Below are 27580 nucleotides of genomic sequence, written 5' to 3' on the forward strand. Positions count from 1 at the left end.
GTGAAGGACAACCAGACTTTTACTTTCCAAACCAAACTCATTATCATTCTTCATGTCTAGGTTTTCCTCTTGTCATTATTAGTCACCTCATCTTTCTGCTCTTCACTCAGACTCAAAATCTTCTTTTAAATGTATCCTAGGGAGGCATTGTAGAACAATGAGAGATTATAGAATCACACAAGTTTGGCTTTGCAGCATAGTCTTCTACTTGCAAGTTCTTTTCATTAATATTTTCTAAGTATCTTTTCCCTCAGTTTCTTCTTTAAAAAAAAAATAGGAAAAAGTCACGGTATTTGACTTTGAAGTTTACTAACATTTCAATAAAATAATCGGAGTAAAATATTTAGCATTGTGCTTAATGTGGGGTAAGTATTCAGTAAATATGAGTTTATTATTATTCCCTTCTTTAGTTTACCTCTCCCTTCCCTCTTGTGATCCATATCAAGTCAGTTGCCACATTCTAACAAGTTGTTTTAGAAAATACCCACAACTTCTTGTTCTTTTCTATACCCTGTGCTCAACATTATTTCATCATTACTCATGTAGCTAGCATACCTAGCCATTTAAACTGACCTCCCTGCCTTCATGTTCTCTTCTGTGAAAGCCATTCAACCTAACATGCTAGAATCTTGATTTAAGGTTTGATGGAGCTCTGTCAGAAAGTTATCCACGGTGTGTCTTATAATTGCATGCTTGATCCTCTTTTTTTCAATGTTTTTATCAAGAATTTGGATGAAGACATAGAAGACACTTTTTTTAAAAAGTGACGTGACACTGTTCTGGTATCCCGGAATCAGTTCCATAATGACATAGATAGGCTGTCTTTGTGTGTAAACTCCTATAAGTTTCACAATATTGGGTTGATCATATTGCTTGAAAATGTTGGCTTCTTGTAAAAAAATGTATTTTTAGTTCCTTAAGAAGGTCTTCTTTACATGTTTTAATAGGAACAGCAGTTTTACCCTTTAATATGCCCTAAATATTTTCACCAAAATTTCCCTTGCCCAGTAATTATCCCAAGGTGACACCTTCATGACTGAGAATCCATTTCTTATCCTTAGAAATAGGATTTAGCAGAACTACACCTGATTTCTTAGTGATGGCTAGTTTTGTTGTATAGTGATAATCTGTAAGTAGAGGGATGTTTGAAAAACCAGTGTTTTAAAATATCATACATATTATCAACATATCCTCTCTAATAAAAGGGTAATATGCAAATTAACCATCATTCCACTACACAAGCCACGCCCACCAGCCAAGCCACGCCCACCAGCCAATCAGGGCAAGTATGCAAATTAACCCTAGCCAAGATGGCTACCATTGGGTTTCCCCGGCAATAGAAGAAGCCAAGCTTTCCACAACACACTCTGGGGGCCCCAGGCCTCCACTCAAGGATACAAAGTTTCAATTATAGAAGGTAAACAAATCCAAGCTCCACGGATTCAGCAGGAGGCTTGGCTCTACTCCAGGCTACAAAGTTTCAATTTTAGAAGGTAAATAAATTCCAGATACCAGGGCCTCCGCTTGAGTTGCCAGGGGTGTGGCTGGCCTGCAAACCACCACAGGCCCCTTGCTCAGGCCTCTCCACGCCCCAAGAGAACCCCACCCTGATTCAGGACACACTTCAGGGCAAACCAGCTGGCCCCCACCCATGTACCAGGCCTCTATCCTCCTATCTAATAAAAGAGTAGTATGCAGATTGACCATCAATCCAACACACAATATGGTTGCCCCCATGTGGTCAAAGATCCTGCCCCCATGTGGACATAAGATGGCTACCACAAGATGGCCAGCAGGGGAGGGCAGTTGGAGGCACCCGGCCTGCAAGGGAGGGCAGTTGTGAGGGATCAGCCCTGCAGGGGATGGCAGTTAGGAGTGACCAGGCTGGCAGAGGAGGGAAGTTGGGGGCAAACAGGCTGGCAGGGGAGCAGTTAGACATCAATCAGGCTGGCAGTGGAGTGGTTAGAGGGTGATCAGGCTGGCAGGCAGAAGCAGTTAGGGGCAATCAGGAAGGCAGGCAGGCGAGCAGTTGGGAGCCAGCAGTCCTGGATTGTGAGAGGGATGTCCGACTGCCTGTTTAGGCCCGATCCTGGTGGGATCGGGCCTAAACGGGCAGTCAGACACCCCTCAAGGGGTCCCAGGTTGAAGAGGGTGCAGGCTGGGCTGAGGGACACCCCCCCTCCATGCATGAATTTCGTGCACCGGGCCTCTAGTTGTATGATAAAGTGTCTCCTTTGTCCATCAGAATATACAGAAAGGACATATTCACCAAGTTTCCCATGGCTCTCACGTACCAGGAAGTCCCCTTGTTGTTGTAACAGATCTTTGCTTTTATTCTTAGAATTGCACCATGGTACAACTCCTGTTCTGCCCAGGGCTTCTCACTTACAGGGATTGAAACACAGAATGTTGAAGAGCCCAATGCAGATTTTGGTGACCTAAGTTTTCCAGAAATTGAATGACAAATAGACTCAAATTTGGATAGCATCTCCTTCCTTTCCATAGATGTAACTGATCATGCATCTTCTTCATAATTTATTACCAGAGGTGGCTCTTTTCCATCATTTTATTGAAGTATTTACTCTAGTAATTCTTTCTGTGCTGTAAATTTGGCCTCTGCACCTCAGATGCTACACTGACTATTTCAGCTTTTTAAGTGTCTGTTTTGGGCTCATCAGAGTCACAGCATCAGTCCTGGTCTGTGTTGCTCAGTTGGGTGGAGCATTATCCTGTACACCCCAAGACTTCAGGTTTCATTCCCTATCAGGGCACATACCTATGTGTGGGCCCATATGAAAGGTGTAGCTCTCTCTCCCCCTCTCTTCCCCTCTCTCTAAAATCAATAAGCATATCTATCCTTGGATGAGGATTAAAAAAAATAAAGAAGCACAATATCAGACTTCTTTTCATAGGGCTTAGAAGATTTCTCAAATCTTTTCTCTAGCTCCAGGACAGCCTCCTTCCTCATTTAAATGCATCTGCTGTTCTGCATAAGTTCCACTGCTAAAGTTCTCAACATTACTTGCAAACTTGGTGCTGTTAAATTACTCCACATAATTTTATTTGCCTGAAGATTTTCCGTTTTTTCTAGTATGGAAGTATCAAGCCCAATTTCTTGCTCTTTAGCAGCTGATGTTTTGTATTTATTGTATCCTGTGGTATGGTCTATCTGCTCAACTGACATTTGAATCTCTTTATGAACATTCTTGTTACAGAACATTTCCTCTGTAACAAGACTAGTTATCTGGCTGTATTCATAAAAAATGCCTGTTAGTGCTTTTATAATTTCTACTTGCATCTTGTGTAAGGCATCCATAAGCAGAGAAAGTGTGGTGTCATAATACTGATTCTGATGAAACTGTGCCCCTTTCAATGCCAATACTTACTTAACTAGGCAATGCATGAAGTTTCATTGTGGTTTTGTAGTAATGTTTCTTGGCCTTTTCAGTTTCTTTCCCTTTAGCTAAAGCTTATTTATATTTCTCTTTGGCAGAATTCATTTCTTTTATTAATTGTCTATAGCTGTATTTTAATTTCTCTGCTTCTGTAATTGATCATCTCTACCTCTATCTGCTGCTGAAACCTATATAACTTTTCTTCACCTGCTGCTTGTCTTTGATTATCATAGGAGAGCCTGTGTAAAGGTCCAGAATTAAGGCCCTCTGTATGTGTCTTCATTATTCTACCAAATTGTTCCATCCACTGAATCATAAGTGGCCAAGACATGGATACATTGCTGACATAATTTATTTGGCTAGTACTTACCTTATCAATTTGATTACAAAGGTTCTGTAAAGTAGATGCATATTCTTTATAACTTTTTATCCTCAGGGCCATACATTTCTTCAATGTTCCCATAACCATAATTCTAAGTCTTGCAATTTTAACACAGCTTCATGTTAATTCTTCAGGTCACTCCCAAATCGCAGTGTTCTATAACACTATCTTATGCTCCATACTACACAAGTGAGTCTTCTAATCAGCATATGTCTCATTACTATTCATTTCTGGCCATATCTTAGCCAAAGTAGCATGTCCATGTTGAAGGATTACACATGAGGAATGAGGAAGACACTTGATAAAACACTCAGTGAAGCTCACAGGAATGATCATAGGTCTAGCCAGCAAATGTGAGCTGGAACCTGACAAGCTAGAGCCCCTCATACATGGGAGCTAGATGCCACCCCCAAATTTAAATTTTTGAAGCAAATATGTCAAAAATTAATAATAGTTGAGCATAGAAATTTTGTTTATGGGTTTCACTGTTCTTCCTAATTTCTGTACTTTTGAAATTTTGAAAATAAATATTAAAAATATTTTTTTAAAAAGTCCACCTTGTTCCTCAAGTGTAAAACAACTCCCTAAGCTGGAAATATACATTATTTTCCCTTTCTTGTATTCCTCCTCCTTTTCTCCTTCTCCTCCTCCTCCTCCTCCTCCTCCTCCTCCTCCTCCTCCTCCTCCTCCTTCTCCTTCTTCTTCTTCTTCTTCTTCTTCTTCTTCTTCTTCTTCTTCTTCTTCTTCCTCTTCTCCTTCTTCTTCTTCTCATGGTGGATGGGATGTGGCTCTCATACTAGCTCAATTTTGGTTTGAGCCAATTGCAGTCAATTGGTGTATATAGGTTGGTTTCTGCTTACTAGATTATAAGCTCCATGTGAGCTTAGTGCATGCCTCACTCATCTATGCATATAATATAAACAACTCAAAAAAATAGACACTCAGAGACTAAGCCCTAGTATTTTAGTCAGGTAAGGCTACTATAACATATTATCAGAGACTGGGTAGCTGAATTAACAGTTTATTTCTCACCATTCTGGAGCCTGGAAGTCTGAGATTAGGTGTCAGCATGGTTAGGTTCTTGGTGAGGTCCTGGTATAAACCTTCTTGTAGAGAAAGAGCTCAGGTCTCGTCATCTTATAAGGGCATTAATTCCATCCTGGGGCTCTGCCCTCATGACCTCATCTAAACCTAATGAGGTTTAGATGAGGTCATGACCCCATCTCCAAATACTGTTACACTGGGGATTAAGGCTTTAACATATAAACATTTGGAGAACACATTCAGTCCATAGCACCTAATATCTTGCATAATTATTAGAAAACAGTGATACCTATCTAGCACATGTTGCCCATGAGTTAAATTGATTTTATAAAGAATTAGTGAAGAAAAAATAACATAAATATACAAAAACAAAAATAAAACACTAAAAGGAAATAGTCTTAACTTTAGAAACTAATGGAAATTTTGGAGAAGAAAATAAAAAAAAAATGTTCAGCCAGGCCAGAATGGCTCAGTTGGTTGAGTGTGTCATCCAGTGCACAGAAATATTGCCAGTTTGATTCCTGCTCAGGGTATATGCCTGACTAGTGGGTTTGATCCCCAGTCAGGGAGCATATGGAAGGCAACCAATTGATGTTTCTCTCTCACATTGATCTGTTTCTTTCTGTCTCTCCCTTCCTTGCTCTAAGGCTGTAAAAAAGAAAATTAAAAATTTCCATAAACTATTGACAATTTTATAGATAAACTAGAGGCCCAGTGCATGATTAAATCATGCACGTGTAGGGTCCCCTAGGCCTAACCTGCCATCCAGGCCATATCCACTGCCCCGCAAAGCCTAGCATGCTCCGCGGACACTGCTAGCAGCCTGCTCCCCGCTTTTGATGGCAGGGGGTCTGCTGGTGCTGGAGCGGACACACAGCTCCCTGCTTTCGATTGCGGGGGAGCTGGGTGCCTGTGCTCTGGTGCACCAGGCCTTTCAGAAGCCTCCTGCACGGCGGAGGCTTCTGAAAGGCCTGGTGCCGGAGCAGATAGGCACCCAGATCCCCCGCTTTTGATGGTCCGTGGCAGGACGTGGGCTCTCTGCCCCAGAGGCCCCTTCTGTGCCGCAGCACAGCCATGGTGCAGACGCTGAGCTCGCGTCGCCGCTGGCGATGCGAGCTCAGCGTCCCGCCAGCCTAATCGGCCACCCTGAGTCCCGCCCCTCCGCGCCTCCTGACCAATCATGGGCATAGCGAAGGTACGGTCTATTTGCATATTTGTCTATTATTAGGTAGGATGAAAACATTCTGTTGATAGCATCATTCCCTATCAGATCATTTTTACACCCAAAAAGTATCTATTAATATTTTAATCTGATTGTAAAGTATATGAATACCTAACCACTATACTATATACCTGAAACTAATACAAAATAATATTAAATGTAAAGTATAATTAAAACAATTAAAAAATACCTTGTTTCTGAATTTTCAGATAAGGGAAATCAACAGTCACTTATCCCCAAACTCCATAAGCACACATATCACATTACAAACATGTGCATATCATGGGACTCTGAGTCATGAGAGAATTAGTGGTCATAAGATTAAGTAAATTGAACAAAATAAAAATATCATTACAGATGAGGAAGTTGGCCAGATGAAGAAATATAGATGCAAAAAAAAGGAATAAATTACTAAATATATAAGAATAAATTTGGTCTCATAAATGAGCAGTCATTGAGAAATGAGTATCTAGAAGTTATGTTAGAACTTACCACATAGTTTTACAATATGGAAAGTCTTTCTAACTTAGTTTTATAAATGTCTTACTTCACATTAAATGTTTAGTCATCTGCAACAAATAATTTTGAGCCCTTTAATTATTCCCGTCAAACATGCTATGACAGCCATGTGATCAATTCATTCAGGATTTGTTGCCCAGAGTTGGTAAAAGCAAGAAAAACAGAAATGTTAGTATATTATAGAGTAGTGTTAATTGTATTCTTATAAATGATAAGTGCTTTATGTCCTGATAGATTACTTAGCACATTTAAAGCATTCAAAGTAATCATTTTAGAATAGGATCTTGAGAAATAGCCCCGATTTCCATAGCAATTCAGTCTCTACAGGAGAAATTATCATTGACTTACTCTTGCAGAAAAACTTATCAGGAAAAGTTATCTCTAGGTCATTAGGATGAAGGCTAATGCTACGAGAACAGGAAGAGTTACAGAAGGTTTGCTTATATTCCTAATTGAAAGGCAGGAAATAGCAAGATGACTTTTCCTCTTGATTTTTATCCCAGTAATTACATGTTGACTAGTTGTTAATTAAAGGACAGAAGGGTCTCTTAACTTAGAGACTCTATATCTGTACTATGAAAGATGAAAATCAGTACTCAAAGTACTTTTCCCAAAAAATTTCTCCAATTTATACATTCTTGCCTAAAACATTTACTTTCTTCCATCTGGTTTCACTCTTAGAAAGATTAGGTGATGCATAAAGAAGTTAAGTACAATATTTTTCTGTCGACTGTTTTGAGAAGGGATAAGCATTCCCTTCTCACGGCAACCATATAATGTTTGATCCTGAGCACCTTATACACACATAAAAACATAATTGGTGTTTCATTTCTTCAATGCAAATTTACACAATTTCTTAAGAAGAACCTATTGTAATCTCTTAAGTGAGGTATTCCTAACCACCTATAAAAATTGCAAACTTGCCCTAGCAAGTTTGGTTTGGCTCAGTGGAGAGAACATTGGCCCGAAGACTGAAGAGTGTCCGGGTTCAATTCCAGTCAAGGGCACGTATTACATACTTCATACTTTGGTTGCAGGCTCAAGCCCTGGCCCGAGTCAGGGAGTGTGTAGGAGATAACTAATCGGTGTGAGTCATCAAAGTTTCTCTCTCTCTCTCTGTCTCTCCCTCCCTTCCACTCTAAAAATCAATGGGAAAATATACTCAGGTGATGATTAACAACAACAAAAAATTGCAAATTCAAATGTTGGGACTAAATAAACTTAGCATTGTGTCATGGCTATTGAGAACTTGGGGGAGAAAAGCTTTCTGGTTTTCACCATGGCAGACTGGATGGCTTGGAGATGAAGGATGGAGTAGGTGGAGGGAGAATGGGCAGGAGAACCAGAAAGCAAACAAATATAAAACAGATACAGGATTTGAAAAGAGGACTAGCACCCAGTAAGTACAAAATGGAATGAAAAACTCCACTTATAGAGCACTGTGTGAGGTGTGTGCTTCTCCAGTAAGCATGATAGACTTTTCATAACTGAGCACATGTCCATAACTGAGGCCCAGTCCTCCCTCATACTTATGTTGTATATATACTGGGAGATGGTATGTAGAGTGGGGAATATTGGAGCAACCAGAGAATCAGCTTACACACTTGGGCTTCAGAGTTGGAGATTCTGGCTTCTTTACTTTGTGAACTAGGCAACTAGTTAGTTAAACTCCTAAGTTTCAATCTTCTCAACATTTAAATAATAGTTTCATAGGACAATCCTGTTAAGTAAGATATTAATATAAATATATTATGTATCATCCTAATATATAAAAAGCCAGGAGCCGTCATGACTGAAACAACCGGAAGGAGAACCCAACAGCAGGCTGCATGGGGTGACCAGGCCAGCAGGGGGGGCTGTTGGAGGCTCCATGTTAGAAACACTTGGCCTTTACTTGGTAAAAATACCTGTCTCTCTCTGATGATTAGTGATATTGAGTAATTTTCATATATCTATTGGCCATCTGTCCTTTCTAGAGAAGTGTTTATTTAGGTCATTTGCCCATTTTTTAATTGATTGATTTTCTTACTTTTGTTGAGTTGTATAAGTTCTTTATATATTTTGGAAATTAACTCCTTATCAGATGTATCATTGGCAAATATGTTCTCCTATACAGTGGGCTCCCTTTTCATTTCAGAGTTGGTTTCTTTTGCTGTGCAGAAGCTTTTCAGTTTGATGTAGTTCCATTTGTTTCGTTTTTCCTTTGTCTCTCTTGCCCTAGGACAGTGGTCAGCAAACTCATTAGTCAACAGAGCCAAATATCAACAGTACAACGATTGAAATTTCTTTTGATAACCAAATTTTTTAAACTTAAACTTCTAACACCACTTCTTCAAAATAGACTCACCCAGGCCATGGTATTTTGTGGAAGAGCCACACTCAAGGGGCCAAAAAGCCGCATGTAGCTCTTGAGCTGCTTTTTGCTGACCACTGCCCTAGGAGAAGTCTGAAATTTTACTGCCTATGTTTTCTTCTAGGTTTTTATGGTTTAGTGACTTACATTTAAGTATTTTATCCATTTTGAATTTATTCTTGTGTATGGTGTAAATTGGTGGACTAGTTTCATTTTTTTAACTTATCTATCCAATATTCCCAACACTATTTATTAAAGAGACTATCTTTACTCCATTGTATACTCTTGCCTCCTTTCATACCTGCCAGAATGACTACCATCAATAAATCAACAAACAGCAAGTGCTGGTGAGGATGTGGAGAAAAGGGAACCCTACTGCACTTTTGGTGGGAATGCATAATGGTGTAGCCACTGTGAAAAACAATATGAAGTTTCCTAAAAAATTAAGAAATGGAACTGACTTTTGACCCAGCAATTCCACTTCTGGAAATATATCCTAAGAATCCTGAAACACGAGTCAGAAAGAATATACACACCCCCATGTTCACAGCAGCATTATTTATAACAGCTAAGATCTGGAAATAGTCCAAGTACCCAACAGTAGATGAGTACAGTAGATAAAAAATCTGTGGTACATTTATTTTCACAATAAAATACTATATTGCTGTTAAAAAGAAAGATATTTTACTCTTTGCAACAAAATGTATGGAACTGGAGTTAAGTGAAATAAGCCAGTCAGAGAAAGATAAATATCATATGATCTCACTAACATGTGGACTCTCATAAACATAATAGACTGCTGAACAAAATATATCCATAAGCATGGGTGCATGGAACAGACTGAGGGATCTATGAGTGAAGGGGGGTGGGGGGACAGGAAGAAATTAACCAAAGAGCTTATATCCATATATGCATAGTCCATGGACACAGACAGTAGTGTGGTAAAGGCCTGGGGTGGGACGGGGTCCAGGGGAAAATAGGGTACAATAAAAAACAAACTTAAGAAAAAAAGAAAAAGAAAATAAATGTACCTGCCAAGTTTTCTTAGGAGTCAACCTAATTTAAAATTTGCAGTTCAAGGCAGCCATCTGGAACTTGACTACCACTGGGGAAAGGGAGGAGATCACTTCCATTGTACAATGGAGATAAAAAGTGTTTATTTCCTCTCAGGCTGATTAAATTTTAAAGGGAAAGGTTAAAATGGAGACTATGAAAAGCAGAACTTTTGTCCCATATGTTCTCATTGCCTACCCATGTAAATTTGAAAGCATTGTGTGAACTGGCAGCTCCTAAGACTGCTAATAGCAGGAACTGAAATAATCTAAAATTAGATGTTAATGGGGGAAATCTCAGGGGACACTAAAACATGTCTTTTGTTTGTTTTCTTTTGTGTTATTAAGTAAATGCTGTAAATCATAGGTCAAATATTCTGAGATGCTTCCAAACGTCAATTCCCTTTTACACTGAGCACAAATACTAAGAGAAACACTCACAATATAATGAGAAATTAGTTATATTAAACAAACAAAAGTCACAACTACTAACTAAGACAAAGTTGAGCTGTAAAACTATGTAAGGGGGAGATAATAACAAACAATACTTGAGAAATTAATGAAAAATATCCATTTACTGAGGCCTGGTGCACAAAATTCATGCATGGGGGTGTGTGTGTCCCTCAGCCCAGTCTACACCCTCTCCAATCTGGGACCCCTCAAGGGACATCCGACTGCCCGTTTAGGCCCAGTCCAGGATTGGGCGTAAACAGGCAGTCAGACATCTCTCTCACAATCCAGGATTGCTGGCTTCCAATTGCTTAGCCTGCCCACCTGCCTGATTGCCCCCTAACCACTCCCCTGCCAGCCTGATTGACGCCTAACTGCTCCCCTGCTGGCCTGGTTGCTCCCAACTGCCCTCCCCTGCAGGCCTGGTCCCCCCAAACTGCCCTCCCCTGAAGGCCTGGGTCCCCCCTGAACTGTCCTCCCCTGCAGGCCTGATCACCCACAACTGCCCTCCCTTGCTGGCCATCTTGTGGCAACCATCTTATGTCCACATGGGGATGGTCATCTTTGAGCACATGGGGGCAGCATCTTGTGTGTTGGAGTGATGGTCAATTTGCATATTACTTCTTTATTATATAAGATAATGTGCCATTTTGAGAGAGAAAACGAATGACAGTGAGAGATAGAAGATAGAGAATGAGAGAAGAGAGAGTGAAAGAGGCAGGAGAGAGAGAGAGAGAGAGAGAGAGAGAGAAACTAGGATTAAACTAAAAATCTAGCCCTAGCCATGTGGCTTAGTTGGTTGGGCATTGTCCTGTACACCAAAAGTTTATTGGTTCAGTTCCTGGTCAAGTTGCAGGCTCAATCCAGAGATTGTGCAGGAAGCAGCCAATTGATGTTTCTCTCATATCAATGTTTCTCTTTCTCTTTCCCTTTCCCTCTCCCTTTCCCTTCCTCTCTCTCTCTAAAAAAAAAAAAAAAAATATATATATATATATATATATATATATATATATATATGCTAATAAAGGGTAATATGCTAATTACACTGGGAGAACTTCCAGACATCCTTCCGGACAAAGCCATGGTGATGGGTCCGAGGCAGAGGTGGTTAGGGGTGATCAGGCTGGCTGCGTGGGGGGGCTGTTGGGGGTGATCAGGCCAGCAGGGGGGCAGTCAGGTGAGTGGTTAGGAGCCAGCAGTCCCAGATTGCAAGAGGGATGTCCAACTGCCGGTTTAGGCCCGATCCCTGTGGGGTTCCAGATTGGATAGGGTGCAGGCTGGGCTGAGGGACACCCCCACCCCCCCATGCATGAATTTCGTGCACCAGGCCACTAGTATATATATATAAACAATATATATATAAAACACTAAGAATCTAAACCAGTCTTTACCTATAAACCAGTCTTTACTTATTGCCTTCAATCATAAACCCAACCCTGACTTGCCAGCAATTCAATAAAATCTTTAAATTTACCGGAGTTTTAGTAAATGCCAGTGAATGGTCCTGCCACTGACGATTTTATTAGCTACAGGGGGAGAGAGATAATACATAAAAAAATAAATCTGTGCAGAAATGGCTTAGAAAAGTTATTAATTTGACAAACTTCATTCGGAATTTCAGATAGAGATGACAAAGACAGACATAGTAACATAAAAATTTTAATAAAAAAAGATTAAAATAAAAAATTTGTAATGTGTGATTGAAAGTAATGGGAGTTAAATGGAGTGAAGAGATGGTGATAGATACCACACTGAAGTGATGAGCTGATTCAAAGGGCCTTGTATGCCAGGTCAAGGAATTCAGACTTGATTATCCTGTCAGAATCTTAATTAATAGGGTCTCAGAAATTTAAATTTTAACAAGCTTTTAGGATGTCTTATACTAAATTTTCTAGTCTAATCAGATAAAATAAACTTTTGGCTATTATCAGAGATCATTAGCATGGCTGATATATTTTTCCAATATAACACAGGATTATTATTTTTTCTTATTCTTAGAATTATGCATTATTAAATTTATATCAGTGGCTTTTCTTTTCTTTTTTTCTTTTCTTTCTTTCTTTTTTTTTTTTTTTTTGCTTTTTTTTGTTTTGTTTTGTTTTGCATTGGCTAAGATTGCTTTAATAAAAAAAGACTGACAATAACAAATGTTGGGGAGAATGTGGAAAATTGGAACCCACATACATTGCTAGTGGAAATGTAAAATGGTTCAGCCACTTTGGAAATCAATTTGACAGTTCCCTTAAAATGTTAAGCATAAAATTACCCTATGACCCAGTTATTTCACTCCAAGATATACACCCAAGAGAACTGAAAACATACATCCACAGTAATGTTCAAAGTGCTATTATTCAAAATAGCCAAAAAGTGGAAACAACCATTAATTGGTGAATGTCCATCAACTAATGAATGGATAAACAAAATGTGCTACATTCCAAAATGGAGTATTATTCAGTCATAAAAAAGAAAGAAGCATTGATACATACTAAAAGAAAAGAAGAACATGAATGAACCTTAAAAACTCTAACGAAAAGAAGCCAGACACAAAAATCCACAAATTGTATGATTCCATTTATATGAAACTAGAGGCCTGATGCATGAAATTCCGACAAAGGGCTCAGCCCTCGCAGCCCTGGCTTCGTCCAGAAGGTCGTGGGGTAGGTGGTTTGGCTGTCAGGTCTAATTAGCATATCACACTTTTATTATTGTAGATGTCCAGAAAAAGCAAATTTGCAGAGACAGAAAGTAGATTTGTGATTTCCAGAGGCTTCATTGGTAATGTTGATGTCAAGTCAGATGCGGAACATTTTGTCATAAACTTCCAAATCAAGATCTAGGTCTCCATAGAATATAAACATGGAATAATGCCACCAGATGCTTGTACTCTCCTCGGAGATCCCCGCTGGAACAGAAGGGAAGTAAATCTTGGAGTCCTGCACTTACATCCCTTAATCATACACACGCATGCCCCCCCCCCCCAAAAAAGCAGTAAATCACTGCCTTTCAGTGTGTCACCACGATTCACACCTGAACATGCTGGGTGTCAATGCTTCTGTAGTCTCCTGAGAGTACTGTTGCTGCTGGCACTGCGCAGCTCGGTCCAGGGCCTGGAGAGCGGATCCCCACGTGGATGTGGAGCCCACCTCTCAGACCCAGATTTGCCTGAACCTCGATCCGAGACGGCAAAGCTCTGGATGGCCCCACGTTCCTTCTGATCCTGGAGCCAAGCGCTCCTCTCCGGCTTCCTTCTCTACGCCATTGCCTAGTCCCTTTTTTTCTTTTCTTAATTAAAAAAGTTTAATGTTGACATAATTGTGTCCCCATTAAGTATGTCAGTGGTTTTTCAATTGAAACACAAAACAATGCCATTTTTATAGGTCAAAGATATGTAAATATCAGTATTTACCTATAATTCCAATTATCTGTCCAAAATTCACAAATATCCAAAGGAAAATATCAAATATTTAGGTTGTTTGTGAAAGGGCCAGCTAGCTAGCTGAATTAGGAAGGTTTGGGAAATAAAAAAAAAAAAAGGTCCATGGGAGAGGAATGCATAGATGGGGACCTGAAGACGCCAGGGTGCTTATCTGACTTGTACAGAGGAGAGAGAAATGCCTTAGGAGGGAGGGGTCCAGGCAGATGGAAACATTTCTGGCCTGAGCAATTAAAACAGCCTTAAACCAAGGACAGAGGTATCTCTGGCCTGAGCAATTAAAGTGACCGTAAGTTAGATCAAAAGTAGCCCTGACCTGAGCAGCTGGGAGGGCTGTAAGATAAAACATCCCCAGGCCAGCACAATTGGGAGAAAGCTATAAGATAAAATCAAAAGTGACTCCAACCTAAGCAGATAAGATGACCAAACAGAGGGAAAGTGCAGATGTGGGGGTCGTGGGAGCTGATTCCAGGGCTAAGGTCCCACGTAGAGAAGAAGGGTCTCCAGCCTATTTAATGCCTCAAGACAAGGAAAGCTGTGGTCACCTTTCTTAGGGGACCCCTCTGTCCCTCCAGGAGGGAAGAGTTTTAGGATTAGGAACTTAGAGGACACATTCCTTAGGTGGCCCCTCTGCCCCCCTGTGCCAAGGGGAGCAGAGTTTTAGGCTTAGAATTTAGGATTAAGGTTTTAGAAGTAGTATTTGCTTGCAATAAAGTTCCTGTACTTTTCACCTACCACCTTTTGTCCGTGGCTTCATTCTTTGAATCCATCTGGACAAGGACCCAGGAAAGAAATCACCCTGCTCAATAAAATAACCCGAATCATTTATATATCTTAAATCTTATTATTAAACATAAAAAATCTGTCACAAACATGTCAAAAACTAAGGCTTAGTGCATATGCATGTGTCCCACAAATACCAGTTGAGAGTCTAATATGTCAGGCTTTATTTTAAACCCTAGAGACACCACAGTGAAGAAAGCAAAAATTTTCTTCTCTTAGAGGTTATATTAATAATTTGAACAAGCTTTTTAAAGTTACCGTAGAACTAGGCTTGAAGTAGGAAAACTGGATTCTAATTTTATCTTGGTCCTATACTAACTGAATTTGAAAAAAAAAAAAAGGTCTCTAACCCATGACATAAAAAGTTATTATATTGTTGACAGTATTACAGATCTCTCCCCCATCTCTCCTTTGTCCCCTCTACTGAATTTTTTTTTAAAATTAGACTTCAAAAAAATGTTTTTATATAATCTCTACATATCACCTAGCCATAAGACTTCAAGTTTCTGTTTTCCACAGATATTATAAACTTTTATGCTTTTCTTAGGTATATCAATCATTTGTTAATATCTTACTTTAGAATACACTTAATTTGAATTTTGCTCAATTTCTTTAAAGAGTTCTATTTTGTTTATTGCTTCCTTTTAACTATCGTTTCATTTGTTTCTCTGACACGTATATTTTCCCTTCTTTAATTTCTGATTATTCATAGAGTCATAGAACTAGTTAGAGACAGGACAAAGTATTGTCCTAAAGGATAGCAGATTCTGGATTTGTACTCTTGAAAATCTTATAGAAAAAAGATAAAGGACCATGAGAAAGCAGTCTATATTCCCTCTAAGAAACATATCATGACCTGAGCAAACTGTGCTTACTTGGGGCCCAATGTTTCCAAAATAGAAAGGAAAGACAAAATAAACAAACAAAAACACACAAAATATTTATAAGGGCAAACTAGTTTTATATAATTATTTTTCTTAAATTTGAGACATTTACTTACTTTATTCTATTTTATGTATTTATTTTTATTTTATTTTATTGGTCACATTGGTTGATAGGATCATATAGGTTCAAGTGTGCATTTCTGTGGTACATGATCAGTATATTGCTCTGTGTGCTCACCACCCAAAGTCAAATAATCTCTGTCACCATATTTTTGGCCTCTTTTATCCTTTCACTTAGCATAATCCTACCCACTGTGGACGAAAAGGAGCTACATGCTAACCTGGCTAACTCAGGGAAGGCCTGAGTGGCAGCCTTGCCAACTCAAGAGACCTAAACTAACCACAAAGAATGGTCTGAAATTAACCCTTTGCACTTGCTTGCTTTTCTCGATTCCTTTATTCTACTGCTAACCATGTCGAGTCACACTCGACATCCGAGTGCAAATTAAAACCTTTAGTAAAAAAGCAGTTTATAGTGGATAGTCATGTCCTAAGCCAACATCTTCCCTAACAAAGATCAACTTCCATCTTTACTGATACTATTATATTTTTGCATCTAAGATAACAGATCTGTGGAATGCCAGGGTAACTTGTAACTTCCCTTTTTCTGTCCCCCCGCCTCCCCCATCCAGGGCACAACCAGGGCACCTTGGAACCAGGACAGGGATCACAAATTCCTTCATTGTTAATGTTATCATGTTAATTGTTGATTGTTAACTACCCTGTACCCACATATGTAAAAGAAGCATGTGTCTACCACTTTACTTTTATTCAGTACCCTTTGATTTCTCCTGATCCCTAATATATCACCAATAGATTTCATGTAGCCCATTTAGTTCTCTACTTTTGATGGCAATTTATAAAAATAGGTGAAAAACCACCATTTTCCAGAGCATTAACCTAACACATTGAGATTCTGCTTCCTGGCAATTGTCAACAGTTTGGCTCAATTAAACTCACAAAATTCTTTACAGGTTTGAATGTTTTCTTGCATTAACACCACCCACCCCCTATCCTCTGGTAACCACCATACTATTGTCTGTGTCTATGAGTTTCAGTTTTATATCCCACATAAGTGTTTTTAGCTTTTTCTGACTGACTTATTTTGCTTCACATAATATTCTCAAAGTCAAATGGCAATATTTCATCTTTTCTTAGAGCTGAGTCTAACTTAAATGTTAGTCTCAGAACCATGAAAACCCTAGAGGAAAACATAAGAAGTAAAATCTTAGCATTTCTCATGGAACCTTTTTTCTGATCTATTACTTTGAGCAAGGGAAACAAAAGAAAAAGAAAAAAAAAATAAACCCCATCAAACGAAAAAGGTTTTGCACAGCAAAGGAAGCCATCAATAAAATGAAAAGACAACCCACTGAATGGGAGGACACATTTACTGATACAACTGATAAGGGCTTAGTATCCAAAATTTATAAGGAACTTGTAAAACTCAACACCAAAAAACCAAACAATCCACTTAAGAAATGGGCAAAGGACCTGTATGAACACTCCTCCAAAGAGAACATAAACATAGCTTATACACATATGAAAAGATGCTCAACATCACTAATTATTAGAGAAATGCACAATGAGCTGTCACCTCACACCTATCAGAAAGGCTACCATCAATAAATCAACAAACAAGTGTTGGCAAGGATGTGGAGAAAAGTGAACTCTACTGCACTGTTGTACCTACTGTGGGAAGTAGTATGGCATTTCCTCAAAAAATTAAAAATGGAATTGCCTTATGACCTAGAAATTCCACTTCTGGGAATATATCCAAAGAAACCCAAAACACTAATTTGAAAGCATATATATACATCACAGTCTTATTTATAATAGCCAACATTGGAAGTAGTCCAAGTGCCCATCAGTAAATATGTTTTAAGTGCTTTCTAGGCCTCAGGGACAGTAGAGAAGATAGAAATTAAAAATAGAAATAAAACATGTTCCCTGTTCAGAAGGACCTTTCAGTTAAGTTCCTCACTTTCACAGTTTGTTCTACAGGAAATTGAGAAGGAAGCAGTAAAGCTATTAGGGTCTGGTGGGAGGGAGGAGAATGTGGGGGAAGGGAGGTTCTTTTCGGTTGTTGTTGTTAATCCTCACCCAAGAATACTTTTCCATTGATTCTGATTTTCAGAGAGAGTGGAAAGCAGAGGGAGAGATAGAGACTTTGATGTGAGAGACATAGCAATTGGTAGCTTCCTGCATGCACCCAGACTAGGGTCAGGGAATCTGCAACCAAGATATGTGCCCTTGGCTGGAATCCAACCTGAGACCCTTCAGACCACGGGTGATGCTCTATCCACTGAGCCAAACCAGCTAGGGCAAGGAGGTTCTAATAAGGATTAGAGCCTCAGGGCCACAAAAACGCAAAACCCCACCCCATCCTCCCCAATTTTTATTCCCTAATATTTTCTAGATGGGACATTAAACTGAAAGAAATCAAGATAACATTGTGTTGTTGCAAATGGTAGGAGTTCCTTCCAATCAGATGCTCAAACCTCAGAGGGAAGGTAGAGGAGGGTGGGGGTAAGGGGGAGAGACCAACCAAAGGACTTGTATGCATGCATATAAGCCTAACCAATGGACACAGACACCAGGGGGTGAGGGTGAGGGCATGATTAAGGGGGTGGGGGGCAATTGGGAGATAAGGACACATATGTAATACCTTAATCATAATAATCAATAGATAGATAGATAGATAGATAGATAGATAGATAGATAGATAGATAACATTGTGTGGAAAATGCTTTTCCAGGAGTGTAGAAAAAACTGAACTTGCCTTTCAAATTCCTTTTGGTTGGTTGTCAAGATGAATGAGTCAGTAGGTAAAAAGCCTTTAAGAAATCAGGCTATAGGCAAATTGCCTATGCAGTCAAAGGAAAAAAATCTTTTAGAGATTCTTATCAGTCCAATGACACCTCAGTATCCTCCTCTGATCCTAATTGCCTGTAAGAGAGTGAAATGCAAGGAAGTTTATCTTACAGAATACTTTAAAAGATATGAATGAACAACCTCAGATTTATTTGCCCAACTTGCAAAACTACTTATATTATCATATCTAGCATGACATGCAATGTGGGGGATATACACCAGAAATGCTAGCATATCAGTTAGGAAAACAATCCTCCAGAGAAGAGAAATTGCTGCCAATAACCAAATATGTCCAAGAAAACATAATACTAAGGTCTTGGGATTTGAGTAGAACTAATCCAAAAAATAAAACCTGGAAAAATATAGTAATGTGCAAATAATACACAAACTGTCATTAAAGTCTTCTGCAAGAAAGTTTTTCAGTTTTGCTAATTCATGCATCTAAAAAGAAAATACCCTTTCATGTCCTCAAAATCATTGAAAATCACAAGTGTTTCCAGATGCGGTCTAGGGAAATAACTGAGTTTTAAAATTTCTTTACATGAATCTACACGATTTTATCCTGGAATATTGTTGGAAATTTTTTTAAAAAAACTAATCACTTTGAGAGAAAATAGTCAAATAATTCAAAATACAAAATCTTCACTTTCATATAAAAAGTTAATAGTAATTAACGTCAGAACAGCTTGTGCAAAATCTCTGGAATCCAGAGAAACAATGTCATGTATGTGGGGCAAAGATGCTTATTCTGACTAGAGTGGGGGGGGTGGTGTGGTTTGGCGAAAGAACAGTGAATAGGGAGTTAATAAAGAGCTGGATCATGAAGATCCCTGTGCATTGCAGTAAGGCAACCTGCTGCTTGTGGAAGTGAGCAACCAAGTCAAGCAAGCTTTCTGTCTGGCAGTCTGAGTGAATGAGAAAGTGAGGGCTTGATGAGTGTGTGTGTGTGTGTGTGTGTGTGTGTGTGTGTGTGTGTGTTCTTTTCCAGAAGTAATATATGTTGAACATGTGCAGTTAATTTATTTCTCACCTGTGATTTTCTTATAATAATTGTTACCCTAGGCAAAACCATGCGTGTATTGTTCTCAAAGAACCCTCAGAGTCTGATATATGAAGGAAGACAATGAGAAGAGTACAAAGATTAATAAGGTCATTTATGTTCAGAAGCAAATAAGCTATGGGAAGGCCACTCCTTGGTAAACAGAAAATTACTGTTCTCCTCCATGCCTTCAGTTTATTTATTCTGCCCAATTTCACCCTTTCCACACCCTTCTGATGCTACTAAGTCCTCATTGTCCTCTACCCTAATTCCTAGCAAGATCTGGTTTAATTAAATCTTCAGCTTATTCTATGCAAAGAAGAAAGAATATTAACAACTTAAAATAACTTCAGTTTATGGTGATACAACTTTCCTTTGAAAATCCCTCTAAAGTTACTTAAAAGTTTATATTTCTGGATAAATTTACTTCTGTGGAGGGATTGATGACCCTTTGAACAGTGTAAGAACCTTCTGTCCTCAAAATCATTGCAAATCACAAGTGTGTCCATATGTGTTAAAATTCCTATACAAGAATCTATACTAACATATTTTAAATATGTGGAAGAACCACGAGAAAACATGGCACCAGTTAGTCTGCTATTACAATAAATCAGAGAAGAAATAAATGAACAAAAGCAGTGGCAATATAAATGAAAAGGAGTCCTGGTTCACATGTTAGAACTTGGAAGTCGCCATTACATCCTAACAAGTAAAAAGCTGAACAAACTGGACAATCTGCAACTCTTTTTAGATCCCTAAGAGAAGGTCAGAGGGGAAACTGTTGCCCCCGGATTGGAGAGACATAAAGGCAAATGCAGAGAATCACAACTTAGCAGGCAGAAACCTCTGCAGGAACCACAGCCAGGTTAAGAAAACATAAACTAGAGCTGACCAATTGCTGCAGACTAATGTGGACACAGCTCAGAGATAAACACTCCAGTGGGAGCCAGTCATAGGAGGGGCCCCTATTTTGATGAGTTTTACCTCGTGGAGCCTGACCAGGTCCTCACAGTGAATATCAGAAGAATTCCCTCTCACTTCCAGCAAGGGGAGGGGAAAAGAAACCATTTTGAAACATGACAGAGCACTTTGTTCTTCTTAGCAAGGTCTGTCCTCAGCAGAAGCCATTTAACCAGAGCCTGACCTTTTGGGGATTTATCAGAACCTAAGTAAACCGGGGGAAGGAAAATGCACAACCCTAGTCCTCTGCAGACATCCCATCCCACCTAAGGGAGAGTGAGGGAGGCCTGAGAAGCACTTGTGAAGTTCACAGTCCAGAGGCACAGACTTACTGAACTGAGACCTAATCGTAGGACTAAAGACTGCTTTTTGTCCACCACCATGCAGTACCACTACATTACTAAAGGCCAATTTACAGCAGTTTCTTTTACCCAGTACAATTACAAGGCATTCTAAAAGGCAAAACAAAAAACAAACAAAAACAAAAAAACAAAAAACACACATACAGTTTGAAGAGTCAAAGCAAGCATCAGAACCAGACTCAGAGATATGGCAGGGATATGTGGGAATTACTATACTGGGAATTTAAAACAACTGTGATTAAGATGCCAGGGGATCTAGCAAATAAAATTGAATTCATGCAAGAACAGATGGGCAATGTATGCAGATATAGGAATTCTAAAACAAACAAACAAAAAAACCCCACAAAAATAAGTGCTAGAGATTTAAAAAAAAAAAAAGCACTAACATAAAGGAAAAATGCCTCTTGAATAGGTCATTTATATTAAAAAGAGAGGTGACACGAATTACTAAAGTTAGAAATGAAAGAGAAGATATCATCCAGAACCTATAGAAATTAAAATAAATAGTAGTTCTATGCCCACAAATTTGATAATTAAAGTGAATTTGATAACCTAGACAAATTTTTGTAAGACACAAAGGAAGATACACACATGACAAATAAGCATATAAAAAGATGACCCACATCATATGTCACCAGGGAAATAAAAATTAAAACAAAGATATATTCCTACACAGCTGTGAGAATGGGCAAAATTCAAAACACTGACAACACCAAATGCTGACGAGCATGTGGAGCAACAAGAACTCTCATTCATAGCTGGTGGGAATGCAAAAGAGTACAGCCATTTTGGAAGACATTTAGTGTTTTCTTACAAAACTAAACATACTCTTATGATATAATTCAGCAATTTCGCTCACTGATCTTAACCAAAGAAATTCAAAACTTATGTCCACAGTAAAACCAGGTGTTTATAGCAGCTTTAGTTTTAATAAACATCTCCAAGATAGGGGCAACCAAGATATCCTTCAATGGGTGATTGAAATATAAATCTAGACAATGGAATATTTATTATTCAGTGATAAAAATAAACAAACTCTCAAGCCATAAGAAGATATGGAGGAAATTTAAATACATATTGCTAAGTGAAAGAAGCCATTCTGAAAAGGCTACCTATGTTTTTTCAAATCCATAAAATATACATCACCAAGAGGCAATCTAAGAATTTTGGATGATGATGGCATGTCAACATAGGTTCATTAATTGTCACAAAGGTATCATTCTGGTGTGGAGGCTATGCATGTGTAGGGAAGAGAGTATATGAGAAACCTCTGTAGCTTCTTCTCTGTTTTGCAGTAAACCTAAAACTGATCTAAAAAATTAAAGTCTACTTTAAAAAAGTGAATAGACTGAGTGTTTCCACAGATGTAGGAATGAAGTGAAAGTGAGTAAGGAGGGTGCCCTGGATGCCTGAGTCAAGATGGTGCTGTGTAGCACACACAAAAAATGCAGCGAGAGTTACAGGTTTGCTGGAGGTTGTGGTGGTGGCACTGGTGTTGTTGATAGTGGTGATCTGTTTTGGCTTGAGGCATGTTACTTGGTGTGGTTCTCTGGGGAGCCAACTCTGAAACAGATTATTGGAAAGGAAGCTTATCAAGGAGTGTTCCTAGAATCAACATCTGTGGGGGAAGTAAAAGCAGCCGAATTAGGCAGATGAAGTTGGACTTCAGTACAGTAATAATGCCTCAGCCAACCCCACAGGGAGCTCTGAAGCTGGGATGGCCCTCAGATTTGTCCTGACTTGAGACACCAGCTATCGAATGCAGACAGATGTGTAACCTTGGGTGAGGTAGACATGTGCGGCTGAGGGAAATTTCTAGGGAGAACTGACAGCTCACAGTTATCAGGCAGGACATTCTAGTAAGTAGGGAGGGTGTGGGTGACCCGGCACAGCATCTACAATAGGATATCTTTGGAACTCCTAGTAAACATAGCCATTATTCCACCCACAGGATAAAGAGCTGTGCTGGAGATGTAATTATCACTGGTGACCTAGGGAGTGCTGTCAGAACGTCTCTTTTTTGGAACAGGATCAGGAAGAATTTTTTTTTTTTAACTGCCATATGCAAGGCACTGTTCTAACATTCTCCTGTGTGTTAGTTCATTAATTTGTGACAATAGGTACATTTTAATATCTTAATTTTTAGGGAAGACTTAAGCTCCATGAGATCTGCCTGACTTTCCATTCTCCTATATTTTTCACTAAAAAGCTTTGATAGATTGATCTTTAGAGGTTAGAATAGGTCTGAATTATGAAGCTCTGTCTAGTGGAGGGTTTGGGGAAAGTGTGCCATTTGAAAAAATGGGAAGTTCTGGGAGGCCGCTGAGCTTTTAAGAAAGAATGTGTCAAGAGATAACAGAATAGATAAACTCTCAAAAGAGGGTTGGATGGTGAAAATAACTATTTCACTCACTTTTTAGTGTAAAAAAATTATCAGGCCAAATAAAATTAAGCCAGTGATTATTCAGTAATGTCAGCTTTACTTTCTAGGCGAATTCCATGGTAAATAATAAAACCTTTTTTTTCTTTCTTTTTTTTTTTGTTTGTTTGTTAGTTCTCACTCGAGGATATTCATTGATTTTTAGAGAGAGTGGAAGAGAGAGGAATATATATATATATACATATATGTATATATATATATATATATCCACATATATATGCACTATAAGTATATATATATATATATATATATATATATATATATAGAGAGAGAGAGAGAGAGAGAGAGAGAGAGAGAGAGAGAGAGAGAAAGAGAGAGAGAGAAAGACATGGATGTATCACATGGATTGGTTGCCTCCCACACAAACCCTGACCAAGGCCGGGGATGGATCCTCAACCAATATATATGCCCTTAATCAGAATCGAACCTGGGACCCTTCATTGCGCAGACCAACACTCAATCCACTTAGCCAAACTGGCTAAGGCAAGCTTTTTCTACATTCTACCAATGGTCTGTTACTTCTCATGAGAAATGTGTGGGTGTGCATTATTGTTTTAAAGTTAATAAAAAGGAGAAACAACCTGAATCTTATTTTGCATCTGACCCACATGGAGTCAACACATAACACAATATAAATCCAATACCCTGACTGCACTTACTTAAAAGTACTTTTCCAATTTACATAGCACATTCTTTCAAGTTTAAAATGAATACAACCCTGATTTCCTGGGAATATATAGGATTCATGAAAATGATTCACATAGAAATAACTTCAGGGCACAGAGAGATAAAGAAGAATTTGTTTTGAGGAGCATTGAAAAATCATAGGCAATTTTTGCCTTCAAAAGCATAGAACTGATGGAAGTGTAATGAGGTATGATGGAGCCATATGGCAAAGAGATAAGGATTTCAAGACTCCAAATTTAATGGAGATTTTTGAATGGAGCTTGGGAAAATATACTTAGCCATATTTTGGAGACTGAATGAGAGAAGTGAGAGCACTCTGTCAGGTGAGGAAACCTATTACCATGGTTAAAATGTCATCATGATTTGAACTCAGGGATGGAGTGTTTTATATTCATAAACCTCACAAATTTGTGTCATCCCAGCCTAGATTTCTTCCTCAAAATTCTAAAATATCTTCTATTTTCAAAATAAAATAATGGTCTTTCTCTTGAGTACTAATCATGTATTTTGAAATGCCCACTATATGTTAGCTCAAGAAAATCTTGCTGTTATATCAACTTACAAAGTGTTAGTTTTCTTATTTCTATTTCAAGTGTGTTTTCCTTCTTCCCAACTCCTGTCCATTTATATCATTATCTCAATTCAAAATAAAAAAAATTATTTCCTATTTCATTATATTATCATCACAGTAAATTCACTGGCAACACTTTTATTTTACAAATGAGCTTAGCGAGGTTCAGAAAGATTGAATATATGATTAAATTTACAAAACAACATGCAGGCAGGATTTGAGCCCAAGGCTCTCTGTCTCCACAAATGTGCTTCCACTGTACCAAATATTTATTCCATGTTCCTCTTTTCATCAAGAAACTATTATCTGCACTGGCTGCTGTGGCTCAGCTATTTGATCATCATTCAGTGCACTGCATCATTCAGTGCACTGAAAGTTTACAGGTTTGAGTCCCAGTCAGGGCATAACGCAAGAATTTCAGGCTCAATACCCAGGAGGAGGCCGTACAGGAGGCAGCAAATCAATGTTGCACTCTCACATCCCCTCCCTCAATGTTTCTCTCTCTCCCCCTCCCTTCTTCTCCCTCTCTCTCTCAAAAAATAAAGAGAGAGAGAGAGAGAGAGAGAGAGAGAGAGAGAGAGAGAATTTATTACCTTTTCCTAGGTATTGTTTCTTGTATTTGTACATTATTTTGAAATTACTTTCCCACATTTTGTATCCTAATACTCATCCTTATTTGCTAATGTTTCAATTACTATGCTGGAATCCTGATTTGGTTTTCTACTTCTATTCCCCTTTCTTCCAAGCCAGCTCACAAATCACTGTTAGTTTTTCTATTCTCAAAACACTGCTTCTACTTGGCTACTTCCTTACTCAAAAAAATATTTCTTGGCTTCTTCCAACCTTTACAATAAACTCCTTACCTTGGAAAACAATGCCCTTCACAATCTGTTTCAATCTGTTTTTCTAAATGTGTCTCACTGCTCCCAAATACACACAGTCCTCAAGTCTAACTGATCTATTCATGGTAAGTCACACACTGAACTCACCGGTATCTGTGGAAATTCCTGCCTCTGGTTCTCACACATGCGGTTTCCTTCATCTGGAAAAATCATAAGTGCTACCCTGTAGTGAATGCCTGTGATCCTCCAGGCATCATGCTTTTTTTACAGACATGATTTCTAATCTTCAGAAGAACTTTCTAAGTCTCTATTGCACAAGGAAAATAATAAGTCTTTCAATGTTAAGAAATTTGTACAAGATGACACAACTACTAAAAGAATGGTGTGGCTGCCTACAAATTCTGTGACCTTTTAATATTCTGTACTGAGCTCTGGATGCCTTTTCTTTTATCTACTTGAAATTTTAACTATAACTCAAAGACTAGCTGAAAGCCTAACTTTCTCTTTTGAATTCATTAAATCTTGTTTGTGTTTGTATGTGTGTGAAACAATTAATTTGACATTGACCATAATCCCTTTCAGCCATAATTGTTTTTTTTCATTTGCACTTGTATTATTGACTTAACTATATCATCAAATGTGTCATCCTTTAGTATAACCATAGTTCAGAATTTTACTAGAGAGGTAAATAGGGTTGAATAGACAAAAATATTATTTAAGGATTTTCTAGGGAAAAATAATTCAATGGAGACATGAAATTATTATTTAGCAAGCATCAAAAAAGAAGAAAAAAATGCACAGTTATAAAAACAGATTAATTTCTCTTCCTGCTGTCATCGAGCAAGCAGTAATGCCTCTCTGACCCCTATATGAGTAAAAAATAGAAACTATGACAAAAATATGAAAATACTGGAACAAGAGTTAGTGTCAGGAGAGTAATGGCTTTGTGATTGCTTTCAGACTTTCATGAGTTTCAGGTGGTGTTTCGTGAAAAAAGAAAAATAGTCAGGTAGCATGGGTCATAGAAAGAAGACCAATATTGGTACATACAGTAATGTTGGGAAGTAGAAAATATGACTGTAGTATTGATGCCTGTTGCTGAGAGTCATAAATTCACTGAAGACGATGTAAGTCCAAAGGTGATTAATTACCAACTTAGTGCAAAACCCAGAGGATCAACTGAGCTGCATAAAAGGTACTCTTATCTCCTACAGTGAAGATGGAGATAGAACAACTGATAATCAGACACAGGACTTAATTATAAGGTTAGGAAAGTTCCATAGAAAATTGAATTTTCAACTTTGGCAAGATTGCTATACCAAACTCAAGGTCCTCATAAAAAAAAAAAAAAAAAAAGGTGGGAGGAGGCAGGGGGAGAGGACCCAGGCCCAGAGTCAGAATAGTGATGCCTGGGTTGCTGCATCAAAAAAATCTTGAATCCTTAGATTTCACTTGGACCCGCTGGGCTGGCAAAAGTGGTACTGTTTTCCCATTTAAAGGCTAGCACTCCCCCTTGCATGAAGACAATGCAAAGGGCTTTGTTAGATGACATTCAACCTAGTGAGAATCTATGACCATTGCTCCTAGAGATCTGGTCAGTAACTATGATCTATTTATGACATAACCTGGCCAGGAAGTTCTGTACCTGTTATCTGAAGAAAGAGCCTGCAGACCAGAAAAGCAGCAGAAACTAATTAACATGTAGGAGCTGGAAGAGTGTGTATGTGTTTATGATTATATTCTAACTAGAGGCCCGGTACACAAAATTCGTGCATGGGCGAGGGGGGGGGGTGTCCCTCAGCCCAGCCTGCACCCTCTCCAATCTGGGACATCCCTCTCACAATCCAGGACTGTTGGCTCCCAACCATTCGCCTGCCTGCCTTCCTGATTGCCCCTAACTGATTCTGCCTGCCAGCCTGATCACCCCCTAACCACTCCCCTATCAGCCTGATTGATGCCTAAATGCTTCCCTGCCAGCCCGATTGCCCCTAGCTGCCCTCCCCTGCTGGCTTGATCACCCCAACTGCCCTCCCCTGCCAGCCTGGTCACCCCTAACTGCCCTCCCCTGCAGGCCTGGTCCCTCCCAACTGCCCCCCCCCCCCCGCTGGCCTGATTGTCCACAACTTCCCTCCCCTGCCAGCCATCTTGTGGTGGCCATCTTTTGTCCACATGGAGGCAGCCATCTTTGACCACATGGGGGCGGCCATCTTGTGTGTTGTAGCGATGGT

General features: G+C 39.0%; 1 pseudogene; it reads right to left on the minus strand.

Moving 5' to 3' along the window:
- Positions 1-608: 608 nt before the first annotated feature.
- LOC103294818 (tyrosine-protein kinase Fer-like) lies at positions 609-20833 on the minus strand (annotated as a pseudogene).
- Between the last annotated feature and the right edge of the window lie 6747 nt (positions 20834-27580).

Source organism: Eptesicus fuscus, chromosome 14 (assembly GCF_027574615.1).
Source record: "Eptesicus fuscus isolate TK198812 chromosome 14, DD_ASM_mEF_20220401, whole genome shotgun sequence".
Taxonomy (NCBI): domain Eukaryota; kingdom Metazoa; phylum Chordata; class Mammalia; order Chiroptera; family Vespertilionidae; genus Eptesicus; species Eptesicus fuscus.